Raw genomic sequence first — 18,465 nt, 5'->3', positions numbered from 1 at the left:
TTTTTTTTTTTTTTTTTTTTTTAAACAAGACTGCCCATTTCTTTAAAGGGAAGGCTGTTTTGGTTAAAGTGGGTCAGATGGCTAGGGGCCAGCATCTCTCATCCATCTCTGGGCTACCTTTGATTTCTGTTTTCAGGCAACGAACACAGACAATCCCCTCTGAGTTTTCCCAGCAGCTCTTTCAGAGAGCTGCCCTTTATAGGTATTTCTCCTTGGAGTGCCTTTAGCTGAGAAATTAAGCAGCATAACGTGTGTAGAGACATTGCAATGCTCCAAATGCTAATACTCTGCTGATATGGTTCAGTGGCAGGGTTGATATAATACTTAGCCCTGTCTCTCTCTCAGAACATGTAACGGGGGAAATATAACTATTCATTAGCAAACAAAAGGGAGGGATTGATACTTGGAGAACAAATCAGGTCATGGGGATGGTTTCTTTCAGTTGTGACTCAGCCTTCAAGTACTTATAAACCTGCTACTGGTATGCCACATGGCTCTCTTTAATGTGTCTGAGAGAACTCTGTACTAAGCTCTTTTTTCCTCCCTAATGTTTTTTCTTTTGCTCGTCTGTGTTCTTGGCCTCAATCACCATGCACTGCTTACTCTTCTGAGCTGAGAAAGAGAACTCCACTTCCTTTCCCTCTGGGGTAAAAGGCACTTGTTGCACTGGCGGTTTCCATGGCATCATCAGGTTCCCAGTTTAAGGAGGAGAAGGTATGTGTTTGCTCACAGAATTCTAATGGTTTTTAAGCCTGGTGGTGTGTAACACATGCAATATACAAAAAATAATAATGAGGGCATGTCTGCTTTAACCTGTGTGTGGCTGGAGAATACTGTGTGGCGTATTTTCTTCTTACAGCATTTACTTCTTGGTTACGTATTTCCATTGCCTTTATGGTTCTTATGGTAATTGGTAATTAGGGACCAACCCCATCTTATGTAACTGTAAGAGTATTTATTACATGCAATGTATCTGACAAACTGGGGGAAGGGAACATGGACCCTTAGCTAGAATTTTCAAGTGACTAGTATGTTTGAGTGAACCAACTTGAGGGCCTGAGTTTGAGGGTGGGTGCTCAGCAATTTCTGAAAATCCTTTAAGGCATATCAAGTTAGGCACTCAAAAATCAATCCTCGCTTTTGAAAATTTGGGCTTATAAACTGAGGCCTATTTTTATAGCTACTCAAGCATGTGCCACTTTCCTCACTTGAGTAGACCCATAGAAGTGTACTGGACTGCTCCCCAGAATAAAGCAATGCAAATGTTTAAGTGCTGGCAAGACTGAGCTGTAATCTGTGAGACATGGTACCTAATGCTTCTGTCCTGCCTGCTATACCAAAGGTTTTAAAACCTTGAGTAGACCTGCCGAGCTTCTTTCTCTGTATCTTAATCTGATAGCAGCTTGTAACATACGTTCCCTTTTGCCATGGAGCTTGCAAAGTGATTTAATGAGACATTTACAATCTCATTTCTTTTTGTCTCTTAATTTAAATGTTCCTTATTCAAATATTCACAGCTTGATGGTCCCGCTCAAGGCAAAAATCCACCATAAAAACCTAGGCAAAGATAATGCTAGACAATTGAGTCTTTTGGAATGGTCTCTCTCGTCCTTTTTCCTGACTCGTCACCAATGAGGCCGTTATATATTTCAATAACTCTCAGTCGAAGTTCCTCATCTCTTTTAATCATCTCTTATATATCTTCCATTCTGCTCTCATCTGTCCTTTATTTTGCCCATCCCTGCTGTTGTCAGAGCTTGAAGAATTAACCAGCATCTCTAAGGGGTGGGAACAAGGGCAGTTAAGGATTGGTCTGTTTTCACTGCTAACCCTGGGCCAGTATCTTTACTCACACTGCATCGTACCTCATTCCTCAATTGGCCCTGTTGACTCCAATGGGACTATTTCTGGTGTAAGGTACTGTGCAATGCAAGTAAGAGCATTGCACTCAGGGACTGTCGTTCCCAGCCAATGAGAGCTGCAGAGGCAGCGCGCGGAGCTGCCCGACCATGTCTCCGCCTAGCAGTTGAGTGAGGGGGTTGTCGCCGCTTCCAAGGAGCCCCCCATGTAAGTGCTGCCCGGAGCCCGCCTCACCCTGTCCCGTGCCCTCAACCCTCTTCCCCCTCCCACACCCAAACTCTGCTGCTGCTGGGGATAGAGTAGGGGTGCGGTGACTGCCTGAGCTGCCCCTGAGCCAGGTGCACCGGCTGCTGCAGAAGTCACGTAAAGTCACGGAATCCGTGACCTCCATGACAAACTCGCAGCCTTACTGATTATCCATTGCTCTTCCCCTTGTGTGGTCATCTGTGTGTGCTAAGTGGGTATAAAATGCTACCATACTGATTTTGCAGCTCGTAAAGATGTAACTGACTCTCGAGATGACAAGAAAGTGGAAAATTGGGGCCTGCTGTCAACAGCTCTATTTTTCATGACTCCCTCACCCTCCCAAGGCTATTCCTGTTGAAAATGAAATTGTGGCCACGAGGCTACCAGCAGATTCTGTTACACGGTGGTATGTACATAGGCCAAGATTGTCAAAAGAGAGGTTACATGATTTCCCCAAGGTCCTACTGCAAGATTTTGGCACAGCTGGGAATAGTACCCAGATCTCGTGACTTCTCATCTAGTGTCTCACTCACCAGGCTTGTTTTAAAAGCACTGCCCTGCAGCCACTTAATGATGGATTCCTCAAATAGGTTCCCTCCCTTTGGCTTTCGCAAAGACAGTGCAGATGTATCATTTTGAGGTGACGTTTTCTTAAGGGAGAGATGTGCTCATGCAAAGGACTTCATTAGGCACTTGCTTCTCTGCCTTAGTATTTTTCTTCTGAACTACCGTCTCACCTTCCTGTCAGTGCAGCTTTGTCTTCACTAAACCGTGGCAATGATGACTGAATGCTCGTTGCCGTGGCATTTGCTAATCCTCCTCTTGGAGCCAGTGTTGCTGCTTGTGCCTTGGGGTGAACATGGTGTGGTGATAGCATTTAGTCTGGTAGAAAAACAAATGATCACGCTTCCCCCGATTTCCTCCTGGGCAGCATTATTTGCGATTGTCTAGACTCTCAAAAGGCACAAGTAATTAATAGCCCAAGTAGTGGAAGGACAGTTTTTAAAAACCCTGCTCCTCAAGAACATGTTAGGGCTTTGGGTCAGAGTTTAATGACTAATTGCAACATGCTCCTGCTCTTTTTGAGGAGTCGCTGTTTATCTAGCCATGCAAATCATTTTTCATTGACCGCAAAGCTCTATCCTGTGATAGGAAAACAAACGTGAAAAGGAATCCTTCCGGGGTAGCTCTGGAAATTTTCTAGAGTGCACTGCTGCGCGGAGATGTATAGGACGGGACAAGACCAAAAGAGAGAGAATCGTGACTAGTATGAAGAAGGGAGACTGTGAACTTTGGTTCACCCTACCTTATAACCCAAGCAGGAAACAGGCACTAAATTGAGAAGTGGCCAATTTGAAGATTATGAAAATAATTATTTCCTTTTATCAAATGACCATTAGTCTGTGAAGCTCATTGCCACAAGATATCATGGAGGCCAAATGCTTAGCAGGATTCAGACACGTATGTAGGTAACATGGACATCCAGAGTTGTAGCAGTAAATACTATGACAACCTCAAGAGTACTAGAAGGGATATAAACCTTCATGCCCTACAGCTTAATTCAACCTTCGGTAGTTTGGGTAACAAGGGGAACTTTCCCTGGGAGCAGGTTGTCACATAACTGCAAAGTGCAGGCTTCCTTGCACCTTCCTGTGTAGCCTCTAAGTGCTGCCCACTGTTAGATTAGATAGGAGCACTGGTCTGGTGCACTGTGGCAATTCGTATGCTCCTCTGTTAGCACAGGTGAGGAGTGGGTTGAATAAACCTGAGAGCAACTCTCATCTCTGACACCAATACTCTTAACAATGTAGGATCCAGGCCTGTAGTTTTGCCTGAGATAGTACTTTGAGTTCTGCTTGCCTGTTTGAGTTTTGATGTACTTAAATTCTTACTAATATGTGTGAACAAAGGGATTCTTACGAAGGACAAAGACGGACACTGTAAACGTTACTTTTGCCTAAGCCAGATGGGTTTGTTGTATAATGGGAACAAATAAGAGCAGCTGAAGTGTTACTGGGCATGGTGGGAGTGTAATGGTGTCAGACTCCATCAGGTGGTTGAGGGACATCTACATAGAACACATCACTGGACATCAGCAATACCAGCAGGGATGAGCTGGAATGCTGAGGAGAAGCACAGTGGGGAAAGTAACTGAAATACTTTCCTTCTGGATTGTACTTGCTAAATGGATAACCTACCCTAAACTCTCAATGACTGAGGGACAATCTTCACTCATTGCTATATTTGCTTTCCACAACCAACTCTCTGTATTACTTTTCATGAGTGATGTACCCGAATACTTGGATGCTAATACCTAAATTGTATTCTTACATTTTATTCACCTACATTTGGGTTATTGCTGATTATGCACTATATGTATCTTATCACTTTAAAAGCAAACTTTGTATTTCTTGATAATCTAAGCACTATACCCAGATGTACAGACACTCTTTTCTCAACTTGTGTACTATATAAATTTTTAACATTAGCTTTAATAACATTTTTAAATATATGAGCACATACTTAAAGACTGGTTCAACTTCTTATCTTAAGGCAAGGTCAAGCAACCAGTTGGGAGGGGTAAGGGAGGATTTGTGGGGGGAGGTAAAACACTAAAAGACCAGAGAAATGCCTGCCCCTGACTGGAGCACAACCTCACTCCTTACCCCTCCCCTGGGGTACAAAAGGGGTGGGAATGAAGACCCACGACCCCCCCCAACCCCCCCCCAAAACAGAACATGACCATAAGTTGTAAGGGGTGGGACTGTGAGCATGCATTTCAGGCATAATTACGCCTGCTGAGGAGAGGGGAGTCAGAACACTGGAAACAAGACTTTGCAGTGTAAGAGTTATGGGATACGTTTGCTGGAAACTAACCCCAATAAACATTGCATTGTCTGCACTTCGGACTTCTGGTCTTCTGCTGTCTGCCTGTGTGACAAAAACCAGGGGAAAGGGTGAAGGGAAAGCCCTCTAACAATCTCCACCACCTTCTCGAAGTACATCAGGGAAAGAGGGCCTCCTTCGAGTAGTCTCCATGCTGAGCACCAGAATTTAGTGCTTTGCATTCTGTGCTGCCTGCACTGGGTGTCAGATTCTTTTAGTCCTGCACTTAGCAGTTATGGGATAACCTGCCCCAAGGGACTGTTCCTTCCTAAGCCCTAAGAGTTTGAGATTGGCTCCTGCCATAAAGCAGGAGAGTTTCTATCCCTGCCCAAACTCTTGTTTGTAAAAATATTTACTGCTATAGCTCAGAATAGTCTCACTATCCATATAAATAGCAAATGCTGTTTTGCATCCTACTAAGCTTTTTGGCCTCAATAGTATCTTGCGGCAATGAGTTCCACAGACTATTTTTTCATTGTGAGGGGAAATTTCCTTTTATCAATTTTAAATTTGCCTCCTTTCAATTTCATCCAATGTCTCATTATTCTTGTGTTCTCACAGTGGTTAATCTGAACTGTTCTTCCTACCTGTAGGTTTGATTTACAGTTTACAAGGAGGTAGTGGCTAGAGACCCTTGTGTTCTAGGTGCTGTACAAACATATAGAAGATGAAAGTCCCTGTCTCAAACTGCTTATACTTGAAAAAACAATACATGCCCTGGATGAGACCAGCAAAAGTGTGTCAGTGTGCGAGGTGGAGGAGCCAGGGTAACAAAAGTAATAGTATAGGCACGATTCTTAGCCAATCAGAAGCTGTAATTCCCTATTGATGCTCTTTTTTGCCATTTTTCCTCTGCCTTTGCATTTTATCTACTTTTTTCTCTGACTGATTTTTCCATATTTACCATCTTCTATGACTTTACGTCGTGTCCTTCATCATCATCATCATCATCATCATCGCTACATTCTCCTTTATCTTCCTCCTCCTCCTGCAGTCCCTCCCCTCTGTATCGCCAGGAATTCTTCTGCAGCTCCTTCATCTTCTTTGCAGTGTGTCAGCCACCTCCCCCCGCCCGAACAGTTCCCTGCTCACCTCTTCCGCTAACTCAAGCTTCTTTTTATTATAGCCAATAAAACGTATGGGAGGAATCCTATTCACCTTTGGAAATTACTGTTGTCTATAAAAGGTGTGAATGCATAATTTTGGCTGGAAATAGAGACCTGAGAGATGTGTCGTTCCCAGAAAGGAGTCTAACTAGGGAAGCAGCTAGTGTGTATGTTTAAGTAGATACTTTTTCATTGGATGGTGAAAAACTTTAGGAGATTTTCTCTTGCTGCAGCATATCAAGATAATATGCAAGAGCAATGAGCTAGATTCTCAGCTTAGTAACACGGGGGTGAAGATTATACTCTGGTATAAATGATCTCTGAATACAGCCAGGTATATTATGACCAACATTTCCAATCTTGGATGCCTGACGTGACTCTAATGTTAGCACCCAGGGCCGGCACCAGCGCAGGAAGCAGGTGCTTGGGGCAGCCAATGGAAAGGGGCGGCAAATCTGGCTCTTGGGTGGCAATTCGGCGGCGGGTCCCTCAGTCCCTCTCGGAGGGAAGGACCTGCCGCCGAATAATGAAGCGGCGGCGGTAGAACTGCCGCCGAAGTGCCGCCGATCGCAGCTTTTTTTTCCCCCCCGCCGCTTGGGGCGGTAAAAATGCTGGAGCCGGCCCTGTTAGCACCTCTCAAAATTAAGCCTCTTATTAGGTGCCTAAATATAAATTTGGGTGTCTAATTTTAAGCACTTGAGTTTCAGAAGTTTGGCCCTTCTTTCTGCTTCATACCACAGAAAATAAACGTCCCTCAGTCCATTCCTCCCATGACAGTGCATGTCAGCCTGTGCCATAGTGTTGCAGCAAATCATACCACACAAAATAGGTTATGTACTCTTGGTATGTTGCACGATGGCACATTTTCCTGTTGCAAATCAGTATAATCAGCCTTGCAGTACCCAGATCACCTGTATAATGCAGTTGAATACACAGCAGAGACTAGCTAGCTTTTCAACAAAGGTTTGAAAGTAAAAAAAAAAAAAAAAAATTGGCCTTGCCGGAGGTACATGTGCAATGATCACAATCATGACTGAGAGTGGATCTCTATTCAGTTCTTTCTGTGTGTGCACCAGGGGAGAGCTTGACAATGGTTTTCCTGCATTGAGATTCTGAACCAGGCTCACAGCAGTTGCAAATGGATGATCCTAGTCTCTGACTGTGCTGGCAATGATGAATTGAAGCCCTTGAGATACAAGACTGAGCAGACGCAAGTGACCTTAACTGACACAAAAATGAAGCCTTATCTGCATCAGAGGGGATGCTCAGCTTGCCAACCTCTGCTTTCTAGAACAAGAGAAAAGCCAGAGACACTGGCACAGGTTGTCATAAGAAAGAAGCTATGAAAATGCCTGACCAATTATTTATTAGATATGCAGAGCACTACCAAATAATAAAAATGTCACATAAATAAATATTATTTAGCTATCCTTCCCTCAGATAGCCCTTCCGCCATGGATATTCCTTGCTCTTGGAGCCAAAATATACTTGTCTGGGCTCTGTGCTTTTCCTTTCTTCTTCCCATCCTCTTTGAATTTTACACTGTATTCCCCTTTCACCCTAATATTCACCAGGGACATGTTCTGAAATCCATTTCTGAATTGAAAGGGCATTCTTCAGGATTTTCTGGATAGCAGTAAACAACAATCAGCTAATGGATGCTGGAAGCTGAAGACCACCTTTTATTCACAGAGAGAGCCAACTACCCCACCATTCTAGACCAGGGGTCGGCAGCCTTTCAGAAATGGTGTGCCGAGTCTTCATTTATTCACTCTAATTTAAGGTTTTGTGTGCCAGTAATACATTTTGAAGTTTTTAGAAGGTCTCTTTCTATAAGTCTATAATATATAACTAAACTATTGTTGTATGTAAAGTAAATAAGGTTTTAAAAATGTTTAAGAAGCTTAATTTAAAATTAAATTAAAATGCAGAGCCCCCCCGGACCAGTGGCCAGGACATGGGCAGTGTGAGTGCCACTGAAAATCAGCTTGTGTGCTGCCTTCACCACGTGTGCCATAGGTTGCCTACTCCTGTTCTGGACCTTTAGCTGCAGGACCAACTTTTACAGATTTTTAGCAGGAATTCAACCACGTCTTTTTAGAAACCAGCACTCGGGGTCCTACTCATGTTTGAGACCTCTAGGTGCTAATGTAATACATCAAGTACTTATTTATTTTTATTTGTATCCCCTTCCCATCTCCACATGCTTGGATATTTTTATCTGAACTCCAGCTCTGTGTGTAGCACAGATTGACATGAATAGTATTGTTTAAGGCAGCATTTTAGAAGAGGGGATGGGTGGGCTTGTGGTTAAAGCACTGGACTAGTAGTACCTGGGCGATCTAGGGTCAAATCCTTGCTCTCTACTGGACACCATGGGCATGTCTACAATGTGATTAAAAAACCCGTAACACCTAGTCTCAGAGCCCGAGTCAGCTGACTTAGGCTCACAGGGCTTGGGCTGCAGGGCTAAAAATAGCAGTGTAGATGGTCAGGCTGGAACTTGGTCTCTGAGACCCTCCCCACTCATGGGGTTTCAGACCCCAGGCTCCAGCCCTAACCTGGTCATCTATGCTGCTATTTTTAGCCCAGCAGCCCGAGCCACCTGACCTGAGCCAGCTGTGACCATGCTGCAGGTCTTTTACTGCAGTGTAGACCTACCCTATGGGGCCTTGACCACATTGCTTTCTTTCTCTCAATGCCTCCATCTGTGAAATGGGGGTGATACTTCTGTTCTCCCACCCTTTTGTCTCGCTTGTCTGTTTAGATTGTGAACCCTTCAGGGCAGGCATGGGTGAGTACAGCACCTAGCACAATAGGAGCCCGATTTCAGTGGGAGATGCTAGGAGCTACTGTAATACAAATAGTTATTAACAATATGTATCACCATTTAGGCCAGCGATTGAGTCTATTACTACCATGGCACATGTATTTTTAGGAGGAGGCTGGATGCTGTTGTTTCTTCTACTGGGTACTGCTCCTACTCCTACAGGGGAGGGCGGATAGGGTTTCCACCAAAATGATCCAGTATGAGACATGTTTAGTACCTGAAGGCCTCTGTATGTGTGAAAGGAGGAGCCTTAGCAAAACAGAAATCATTGCACCAATCTTGAAAACAATTATGCACATGCATAACTTCAACTCCATGAGCAGTCCCATTGACTTTCCTGAGTCTTCTCACGTGCTGCTAGGTAGAGTCAGGCATGAGTGTTTACAGGTGTGGGCCTTTATTTAATCTGCCTGGTGCAAAGTGGAGTTTAATTTGCATGTAGCTCTCTAACTCCTGAGGCTATGGCACAGCAAGACTTCTTTCCTTGGTAGCAGTGACACGCGCAATGGTTTCCTGTGTTTCCTTGATTGATGGGCATCCCCACAAAGGTGTTCTGTGATACAAATCCCCTGTGAAGGAAGGGTTCTTTTGCTCTCATTGGAACTGGCTGCACCCAGCTGCTGAGTGTGATTCCCAATATAAAGTCAGGGGGGAGGGGAAGGGGAGAAGAAAAGTGAACAGGAGTGTACTTGAAATTGAAAATGTTAAAGGACACACGTTTCATGCAACCGCTGTTTCCCTCAGAGATTGATTGCTCTCCAACAACGAAGGAGCATGTCTCCTGCAATAGTGACCCTGTGCACTTCAACAGCAGTCTCCATCTGCGGCTCTCAGCATGCATTTATTATCATTTATGGATGGGGAGACAGAGGTAGAGAAGTTAAGTGACCTGTCCAACCTCATCTAGTAAGTCAGTTGACTGAGGCAGAAATAGAGCAGGAGTCCTACTTCTCAGTCCTATGTGCTACCTACTAGAACACGCTGGCCAAGATTTCCCACAATGGGTGTTTAAAGGTAGGCTCCTAAATCCTTGCTGAAGCACCAGATAAGTGGCCTTATTTTCAAAAGGGCTGAGCCACCCATCAGCTCCCACTGAAAGCAGCAGGAGCTCAGTCCTTCTGAAAATTGGGCCCTGGAAGCGCAAATGATGATTTACCATCAGTTATGATGCACCAAATGGATTACCCTACAAACAGGAGAAACCCAGTGTGGTCATCATGGCAGGTGAGGTTTGGGGGGTGTTTTGAAAGAGGTGAGAGAAGGGGTTTGGCAAACATAATAGGGACCAGGAGGCTGTTCTCAGTGTATGGGTGGTGTGCAAATGGGACTGGACAAAGAAGATGAGAAAGGATTGGGGGAGAAGCTTGAGTGGGGGATAAGGAGAGAAATGGGAAAGGAGGAGATGGAGGTAAAAGATTGTAGGCAGGGCAAAGGTCAGGAAAGGGGAAGCTTGACCTTAATGCAGAAGGGAAGAAGTCAGTGGGAGACCTGGGTTCTATTCTCAGCTCTTCCATTGACAAGCTGTGACCCTGAGCAAGTCACTGCTCCCTTCAACATCAGAGCCCCACTGTGCTGTGTGCAGGTTAGACCCTCTAGATGCTACTTTCAGTAATTTCCCATAATTGATAAGCAGCCAATTAGAGTCAAGGTCAGATTTACCCAACATCTATTTCTACTGGACACACAAATCCATGCCAACATCATGAGATGATATTCCAAATAGACACTTCAGATAAAAAGGCATGCCATTTAACTGAGCACCAAGGCTCTGTGTAGAAGCCACTTTGCTATTGTTGATGGTGAATGCCATTTACTAGTGCTCCATTTGTAGCTCTAGGTGTCTCTGGCTGGGCTGTATCGCTCTAGTACTTCTAGCTGTAGCTACCAGTATCCAGAGCTAGAAACTGGCTTAGCAAATTGTAAGAATAACAATCATAGAAATTTTAGGGCTGAAAGGGACCCGTGAGAGGTCTTCCAATACCTCCCCCGCCTATGCTGATGTAGGACCAAGCATATGTACACCATCCCTAACAACTGTACGTCCAACATGTTCTTAAAAACCTCCAGTGACCGGGATTCAACAATTTCCCTTGGAAGCCTATTTCAGAGCATAACTACCCTTGTCGTTAGAAAGTTTTTCCTACTACTTAACCTAAATCTCCCTTGCTGCAGACTAAGCAGATTCGGTCTCATTCTAACTTGTTCTAACTGACCAGTCCTCTTTATAACAGCCTTTAACATATTTGAAGACTGTTACCGGGATCCCCTCAATCTTCTTTTCTCAAGACTAAACATGCCCAGTTTTTTTGTTTTTTTTTTTTTTAACTCTTTCCTCATAGGTCAGGTTTTCTAAAACGTTTATCATTTTCTGTTGCTGTCTTCTGGACACGCTTTCCAATTTATCCACATCTTTCTTAAAGTGTGGTGCCCAGAACTGGACACACTACACCAGCTGAGGCCTGAGAATGTCAGCTTAAGACTTCATAGGTTTTGAATTTATATAGACATAAGGCTAGTCTACGCTAGAATCGGTACAGTGGTGCAGCTCCAGCAATGTAGCTGTAGTGCTGCCAGTGCAGACGCTCTGTGGCGATGGAGAACTCTCCCATCGGCGTAACTGTTCCATCTCCCCATGCGCGGTAGCTTTGTCGGCAGGAGAAGCTCTCCTGCCAACAGCGCTGTCCATGCCAGCGCTTCTGTCGGTGTAACTTATGTCGCTCAGGGGGTGGCTTTTTCACACCCCTGAGCAATTTAAGTTCTACCGAAGCAAGTGCTAGGGATTCTGCCTTTCTGCTTTATGGATAGACTGGGATGTATGGAGAAGAGATAAGAGGGGAGGTATATGACAGGAGAATCAAGTGGAACAAAATACAATGTAGCCTGTGTTCTTTTATTTGTAAAGGTTTTTCTGACTGACGTTTTTATCCCAAGAGCATTACAGAAACTAATCCTTGTCAACTAACATAAATCAAAAGCACATCTCTCCCACTCCCTCCCCTTCTGCCGCACACAATCCTAGACACACAATTAAGGGAATATTACTGTGAGTTTCATATAAACAGGAGGAACCAGACATAAGCTGGTTTCAGACAGTGTCCTGGGAGGGATGTTATTTAACTGTCAGCCTGGGAGTTCACACCAGATAACATGTTTTTACTTCATTGTTGAAAGAAGGAAAGTGTGTGCGTGAGTGAGAGAGAGAGAGAGAGACACACCAGACCATTCCCTCCTTCTAATTTCCATAGATGGGGTCTAGGGTGAGGGAGAAGGGGAGGAGAAATCTCCCTGGGGGTTCCCTTGCAGAGATCATCCCATCAGTGGGGAACTGAGGTTTGCTTCCTGTGGAAGTGACCCAAGGACCCATGCATGAAAGCCTATGTCTGCACCAGTGTAGACAGGTTCCCCCTTCTCTCCCCTCCCCCATAGCTCTAATAGAAATGTGATACCAGGGATTCCCATGGGAAACCCCATAGGAAAGAAAACCCAGCTTCAGGCTGGTGAATGATGGATGGTCCAGCGCTATGTAGGAGACCCAGGTTCAGTTCCCTGCCCTACCAAAGACTCCCTGTATGACCTTGGTCAAGTCACTTAGCCCCTCTGTCTCTCAGTTCCCTATGTGTAAGATGGGGATAATAGCACTGCCCTACTTCACAAAGGAATTATGAGGACAAATGCATTAGCGATGGTTATACCCCAGTAAGGGGGCATGTACATACCATAGATAGACGGATGTGCATCTCAGCCAGTCTCCACTCTCTCCGGAACTCCGGACTCTGCAGAAAGTGCCAGGAAGGTGGCAGAGTGCTTTTTGTCATATTCAGATTTGGGCACACGATCTGGCTCTGAAAAATTTATGTGAAGCTAATGCACTAGGGTTTCAGGACATGTTGGATTCAAATGTGGATTGTCACTAGCAACTCAGTCCAGTCTGGATATTCATCCACCTCCCAAAGCCAATCACACTGCTGATAATATAATATTAGGGGAGCAAGTCGAGTTTTGTTGCATCATCAGGACTGAAGTTCAGTGGCATGGCAGCAGGGAGTGTAACAGATCAATACCGAGATGCATTGGTGGAGTGGTCTGGGGGCCTAGGACTGAAATATTGTTTGATGAGGATGCGGGTTATTGCAAGTCTGCAGTGAAATGTATTGGCAGAGCTGCATGGTAGGCCCAGGATTTGAACAGCCTCTACTGTTTATATAAAAGATCTAGTGCATTAGTTAGAGGGCTGTAACACTCATACACCTCTCTTTGTGGTTTAGCTACTAGAGCAGGGGCGGGCAAACTTTTTGGCCTGAGGGCCGCATCGGGTTTCTGAAATGTATGGAGGGCCGGTTAGGGGAGGCTGTGCCTCCCCAAACAGCCAGGCATGGGCTGGCCCCTGCCCCCTATCTCACCCCCCCGCTTCTCGCCCCCTGACAGCCCCGCCCCTGGACCCCCACCCCTAACTGCCCCCTGCCGCCCTATCCAACCCCCCCCTCCTTTCTGACTGCCCCCCCCCCAGGACCCCTGCCCCATCTAACCACCCCTTCTCCCTGACCACCCCCGGATCTCCCGCCCCAACTGCTCCCCTGGGACTCCTGCCCCCAATCAACCCCCCTGTTCCCCGCCCTCTGATTGCCTCAACCCCAGGCAGCCACGCTGTGCAGCACAGAGCACCGGGTCAGGCCGGGCTCTGCAGCTGCGCTGCCCTAGGAGCTTGCAGCCCCAGCGCCCAGAGCATTGCGTCGGTGGTGCAGTAAGCTGAGGCTGTGGGGGAGGGGGAACAGCGAGGGAGGGGCTGGGGTCTAGCCTCCTGGGCCAGGAGCTCAGGGGCCGGGCAGGCCGGTCCCGCAGGCTGGATGTGACCCGTGGGCCGTAGTTTGCCCACCTCCGTACTAGAGAGAGACAAGCCACACTGGGTTAGTTATACATTCCCCATCCTTTGCTTCAGATGCCTACAGTTGCTCAAATCCCCATCCCCACTTCGTACTGATTCCACTGGTTCAGATGTCTGCAGGCCCGCTGAATCTTAAGGCGGCATGAGCCTCTCCTTTCTGAGCTAACAGACTAGTTAGCTGTTAATTGAAAGGTAGTAACTGAGTCTTAACCATCTACAAGTGGTCCAACCACTAGTAGTTGGACCAAGAATTGCACTGTGGTTAGCATGGGTTACAGTGGCACCACTTTTTGAGATACAGTTCTAATAAGTATGATCCCTGAAATAGAAGGTGGGTAGGAAAGGAGGCATAGAGACCCTGTAATCCCTAAAGAGGGATTAGGAACAGCCACTCTGGCAGTATATCAGGAGCAATTGTGACGATATCCCACACAAAGGAATTGACCTCTTTTTCTCTCCCCTGCTGCAGTAAGGTTTGGTGGCTGATATTGCATGCATACACAACTCGTTGAGCCTATAAATCATTTGATAGAAAAAACAAATCCTCATAACCCACCTGAACCTTTTACTTATGTGGAACATTTCCATTCAGTGCTGGTGCGAGGGCTGCCAGCGTTCAGTCTCTGAATGGCTGCAGTATTATCAGAAGACTTGGGGATCTCACTAGTACATTTCTACACAGAGGAGCTCAGGCCCTCGATGGGGATGCACTGGCGAGGCAGTGTGGCCTATTGGCTGGGGCACTACAGTGGGAGGCAGGAGATCTGAACTCTACTCCTGTCTAGGACATTGATCTGCCATGTTAACTTTGGCAAGTGCCTTCATTTTTCTGTGCAGCTTTTTCTCCTCACCCTCTTTGTTTTGTCCAATTAGAGAATGGAGTGTATCAACTTTGGTTCTGCAGCACCTGGCACAAGTGGAGTCTCGATCTCTGCTGGGGTCTAAGAAAGGAGCCTGTCAGAAACCTCCCTACTTTTTAGTTAATATACTTTCTTTTCTCTTTTTTTTGGTCTTTGAAGGGGAAAAATAGAAACTTATTTTTTTTTTTCCTTTTAAAAGAAATGAGGCTTGACAGGTCCTGGAAATCAGTTTTCTGGAGCTATTTGGTGCACTGAGGGGCTTGCAGGCTCATTTATACACCCACATACTCTACAGTCCAGATATTTCATTAGCTCCGCGGATGTCTTTTGTATGCTGTGACAGACTCATGAAGTATAATGGCAATAGGGCTGGGGGAGAGATGAGGGCAGGAAACGCTGCCTCCTGAAAATCTGTCTAAATGTTTTATTCCTTGTAAATTCAGAACAGACAGATGAGACTATTCTTATTTTCACTCTTTATTGTTTGTTTACGGTTCCTTTTGTGGAAGGGAGGCTAATGCGCGTTCAGATGGCTTTCCCCAGAGAACGCTCTGCAGCCTGGGCTGCTGCGTATGCTGCTTAAACAGGTTTCATCTGTTGTCTTGGGAGAGAATGGGAAAGGTTCAGGCAAAGAAGTCACTGGCAGGGAGTGGTGTGGAGGTCCCGCAGGTCAGAAAAGGGATGTGCGCTCGAGGTGGGACAAAATGGTGGGAAACATTTGTTTGAACCCCCACAACTTTTACCTAGTTGCTGGCTTTGGGGCAGGAACCAGGAGGGAGGAGAGACGTGTGGCTTTAAGCCACTTTTGTGCTCTGCATCTGGGCTCCTGGTGGACACACAGCAGCCTCCAGGCTGTTCTAACTTATGCTGTGTTTCCTATGGCCTTCTTGCAGGGGAGGGCTCCTGCCCTGGGAGTATTCTTGGGAGTTAGGCCTGGTCTACATTAGGAGGTTATGTCGAATTTAGCAGCGTTAACTCAAATTAACCCTGCACCCATCCACACAACAAAGCTATTTATTTCGACATAGAGGTCTCTTTAAATCGATTTCTATACTCCTCCCCGACGAGGGCAATAGCGCTAAATTCGACATGGCCATGTCGAATTAGGGTAGGTGTGGATGGAATTTGACGCTAATAGCTCCAGGAGCTATCCCACAGTGCACCACTCTGACGCTCTGGACAGCAGTCCGAGCTCGGATGCTCTGACCAGCCACACAGGAAAAGCCCCGGGAAAATTTGAATTCCTTTTTCTGTCTGGCCAGTTTGAATCTCATTTCCTGTTTGGACATCGTGGTGAGCTCAGCAGCACTGGCAACGATGCAGAGCTCTCCAGCAGAGGTGACCAGGCAATCGCAGAATAGAAAGAGGGCCCCAGCATGGACTGATCGGGAAGTATTGGACCTGATCGCTGTGTGGGGCGATGAGTCCGTGCTTTCGGAGCTGCGATCGAAAAAACAGAATGCGAAGATCTACGAGAAGATCTCAAAAGCCATGACGGAGAGAGGATACAGCTGGGATGCAACGCAGTGCTGCGTGAAAATCAAGGAGCTGAGACAAGGATATCAGAGACCAAAGAGTCAAACGGACACTCCGGATCCCAGCCCCAGACATGCCGTTTCTACGAGGCACTGCATTGCATTCTAGGTGCGGCCGCCACCACTGTCTGTGGACTCTGACGATGGAGTATTGTCGACGGCCGCTTCCTCAGAGATGTTCGCAGACGGGGAAGATGAGGAAGGAGATGAGGAGGACGAGGTAGTCAACCGTGCTTTCAACGCTGATTTCCCCGACAGCCAGGATCTCTTCATCACCCTCACGGAGATCCCCTACCAACCCTCCCAAGGCGGTACCCCGGACCGTGAATCAGGGGAAGGATCAGTCGGTAAGTGTTTTAAACATTTATTTTGAACAGAATAGGAATGGTATCTTAACAATGGGTTTTTCATGATTAGTTTGCCCTAGGCGCTTTAGTTTCTAGTCCTTACCAGTGCAGCTACTGGAAAATTCTGTCAATATGTCCGGGGATAGAGCAAAAATCCTCCTGGAACATCTCCACGAAGGTCTCCTGGAGGTATTGTGAAAGCCTTTGCATCAGGTTCCTGGGGAGAGCGGCCTTATTGCGTCCTCCATGGTAGGAAACTTTTCCGCACCAGGCTAGCAGCAAGTACTCCGGGATCATTGCCTCACAAAGCATGGCGGCATACGGCCCTGGTGCTTGCTGGCATTCACATAGCATGCGGTCTTTCTCTGTCTCCGAAATCCTCATCAGAGTGATATCACTCTTGGTGACCTGCTTTGGATTAGGGGAATGTTAGTATTGGGACTGATTGCCTGTTCCTTTACATAACTGTAACCGGCTGTTTACAGCCACGCTGTGGAGGCGTGACAGGGGCAGCATGCAGGGATCTTTCCCGGGGACAGCCGCGAGGCGGGTGGGACAGGGGCAGAGTTTATGCTGGCTGCATTACCGGCAGCAGGAACTGGCCAACGCTAGGAGCATTGCTTGGAACGTGAAAGGAGGGCACTGCTATAAATTAAGCTTTAAGCAGCCAAAAGTCTATGGCTTACCATGTCCGCCTGCTAGCCGAATTCCGTTGTCCGGCCCTGCTTGTGTGATCTGTACAGCAAGACCCCAGGCACTCAATGGGAAGGCCGAAAATTCAACCTTGTACTGATAGGTGCGCATGTGATAGGTGCTGTGCATGGTCTTGTTCACAGAGAGAGACTATATTCATTGTTTGCAAAACTGTATCTTTGTGAGGAATTCACTCCCTTTTTCCCATCCCACAGCTGTGAGCGTCTCCCGAGCTAGCCCGGCATCTCCCTCCCAGAGGCTGGCGCAGATCAGGCGCCGAAAGAGAAGGACATGGGACGAGATGTTCTCAGAACTTATGGGCTGCTCCCGAGCCGAGGCGGCACAGCAGACACAGTGGAGGGAGAATATGTCGCAATACCAGCGATCACACAGCGAACTGGAGGACAGTTGACGGCAGGAAGACCAGCAGGTGACTCGAACGCCACTTGGACTAATGAGGGAGCAAACGGACACACTCCGGCACCTTGTAGATGTTCTGCAGGACCGGAGGCAGGAGAACAGAGCCCCGCTGCAGTCTATCTCTAACCGCCCTCCCCCGCCACAAAGTCCCATCCCCCCCTCACCCAAAGTCCCAAGAAGGAGGGACGGCAGGGGCCGTGAAAACAGTCACTCCACCCCTGCAGACTGCTCAAGTAACAGAAGGTTCTCATTCCCAAAGATCTGATAAGTCCTTTCCTTCACTCCAAAAGCACCTCACCCAAGCCCCTGTCCCAGTTTCATCCCCTAACTGTGTAGTTGTTAATAAAAAATAAGTTTCTGTTAATTACTGTTTCCGTCATGTTCTTTTAGGGGAGAGTGTGTTTGAAGGGGGGGAAAGGGGGTTGGTAATTGGAGAGGACAGTCACCTTTACCAGGGTACAGACACGGGGCAGGTTCAGCAGAAGGTGTCACACACATTGCAGTCACTAGGCACCCTGGTCAGTCTGGGAGGTGGTTTTCATGTTCTATGTGGGGGGGCTATGTGAGTTTGTGGCGGGGGAGGGCGGTTACAGATCTTATGCAGCGGTCCTTAGCCTGGATCACAGAGCCACGCAGCAGGGGATCTGTAACCGCCCTCCCCTGCCACAAAGTCACATAGCCCCCACACACAGAGTCCCGAAAAGGAGGGGTGGCAGGCTCCGTTGAAACAACCAGTCCACCACTGCAGACCACTCTAGGAGCAGGAGCCTGTCATTCCTCGAGTTTAGAAGCGTCCTTTC

The 18,465-nt window shown here is 46.8% G+C and overlaps 1 protein-coding gene across 1 annotated transcript in view; it reads left to right on the top strand.

The window, feature by feature from the left end:
* Nucleotides 1-486: 486 nt before the first annotated feature.
* TSPAN4 (tetraspanin 4) overlaps nt 487-18,465 on the top strand; it is a 491,871-nt gene continuing 473,892 nt past the window's right edge. The window contains exon 1 of the mRNA XM_034770346.1: nt 487-714. The gene's annotated coding sequence lies outside the window, so the exon portion shown is untranslated. The remainder of the gene's footprint in view (nt 715-18,465) is intronic.

This window comes from Trachemys scripta, chromosome 4 (genome assembly GCF_013100865.1).
Source record: "Trachemys scripta elegans isolate TJP31775 chromosome 4, CAS_Tse_1.0, whole genome shotgun sequence".
In the NCBI taxonomy this organism is placed as follows: Eukaryota; Metazoa; Chordata; order Testudines; family Emydidae; genus Trachemys; species Trachemys scripta.
The sequence above is the reverse complement of the archived record's forward strand: the minus strand, read 5'-3'. Positions and strand labels throughout refer to the sequence as shown.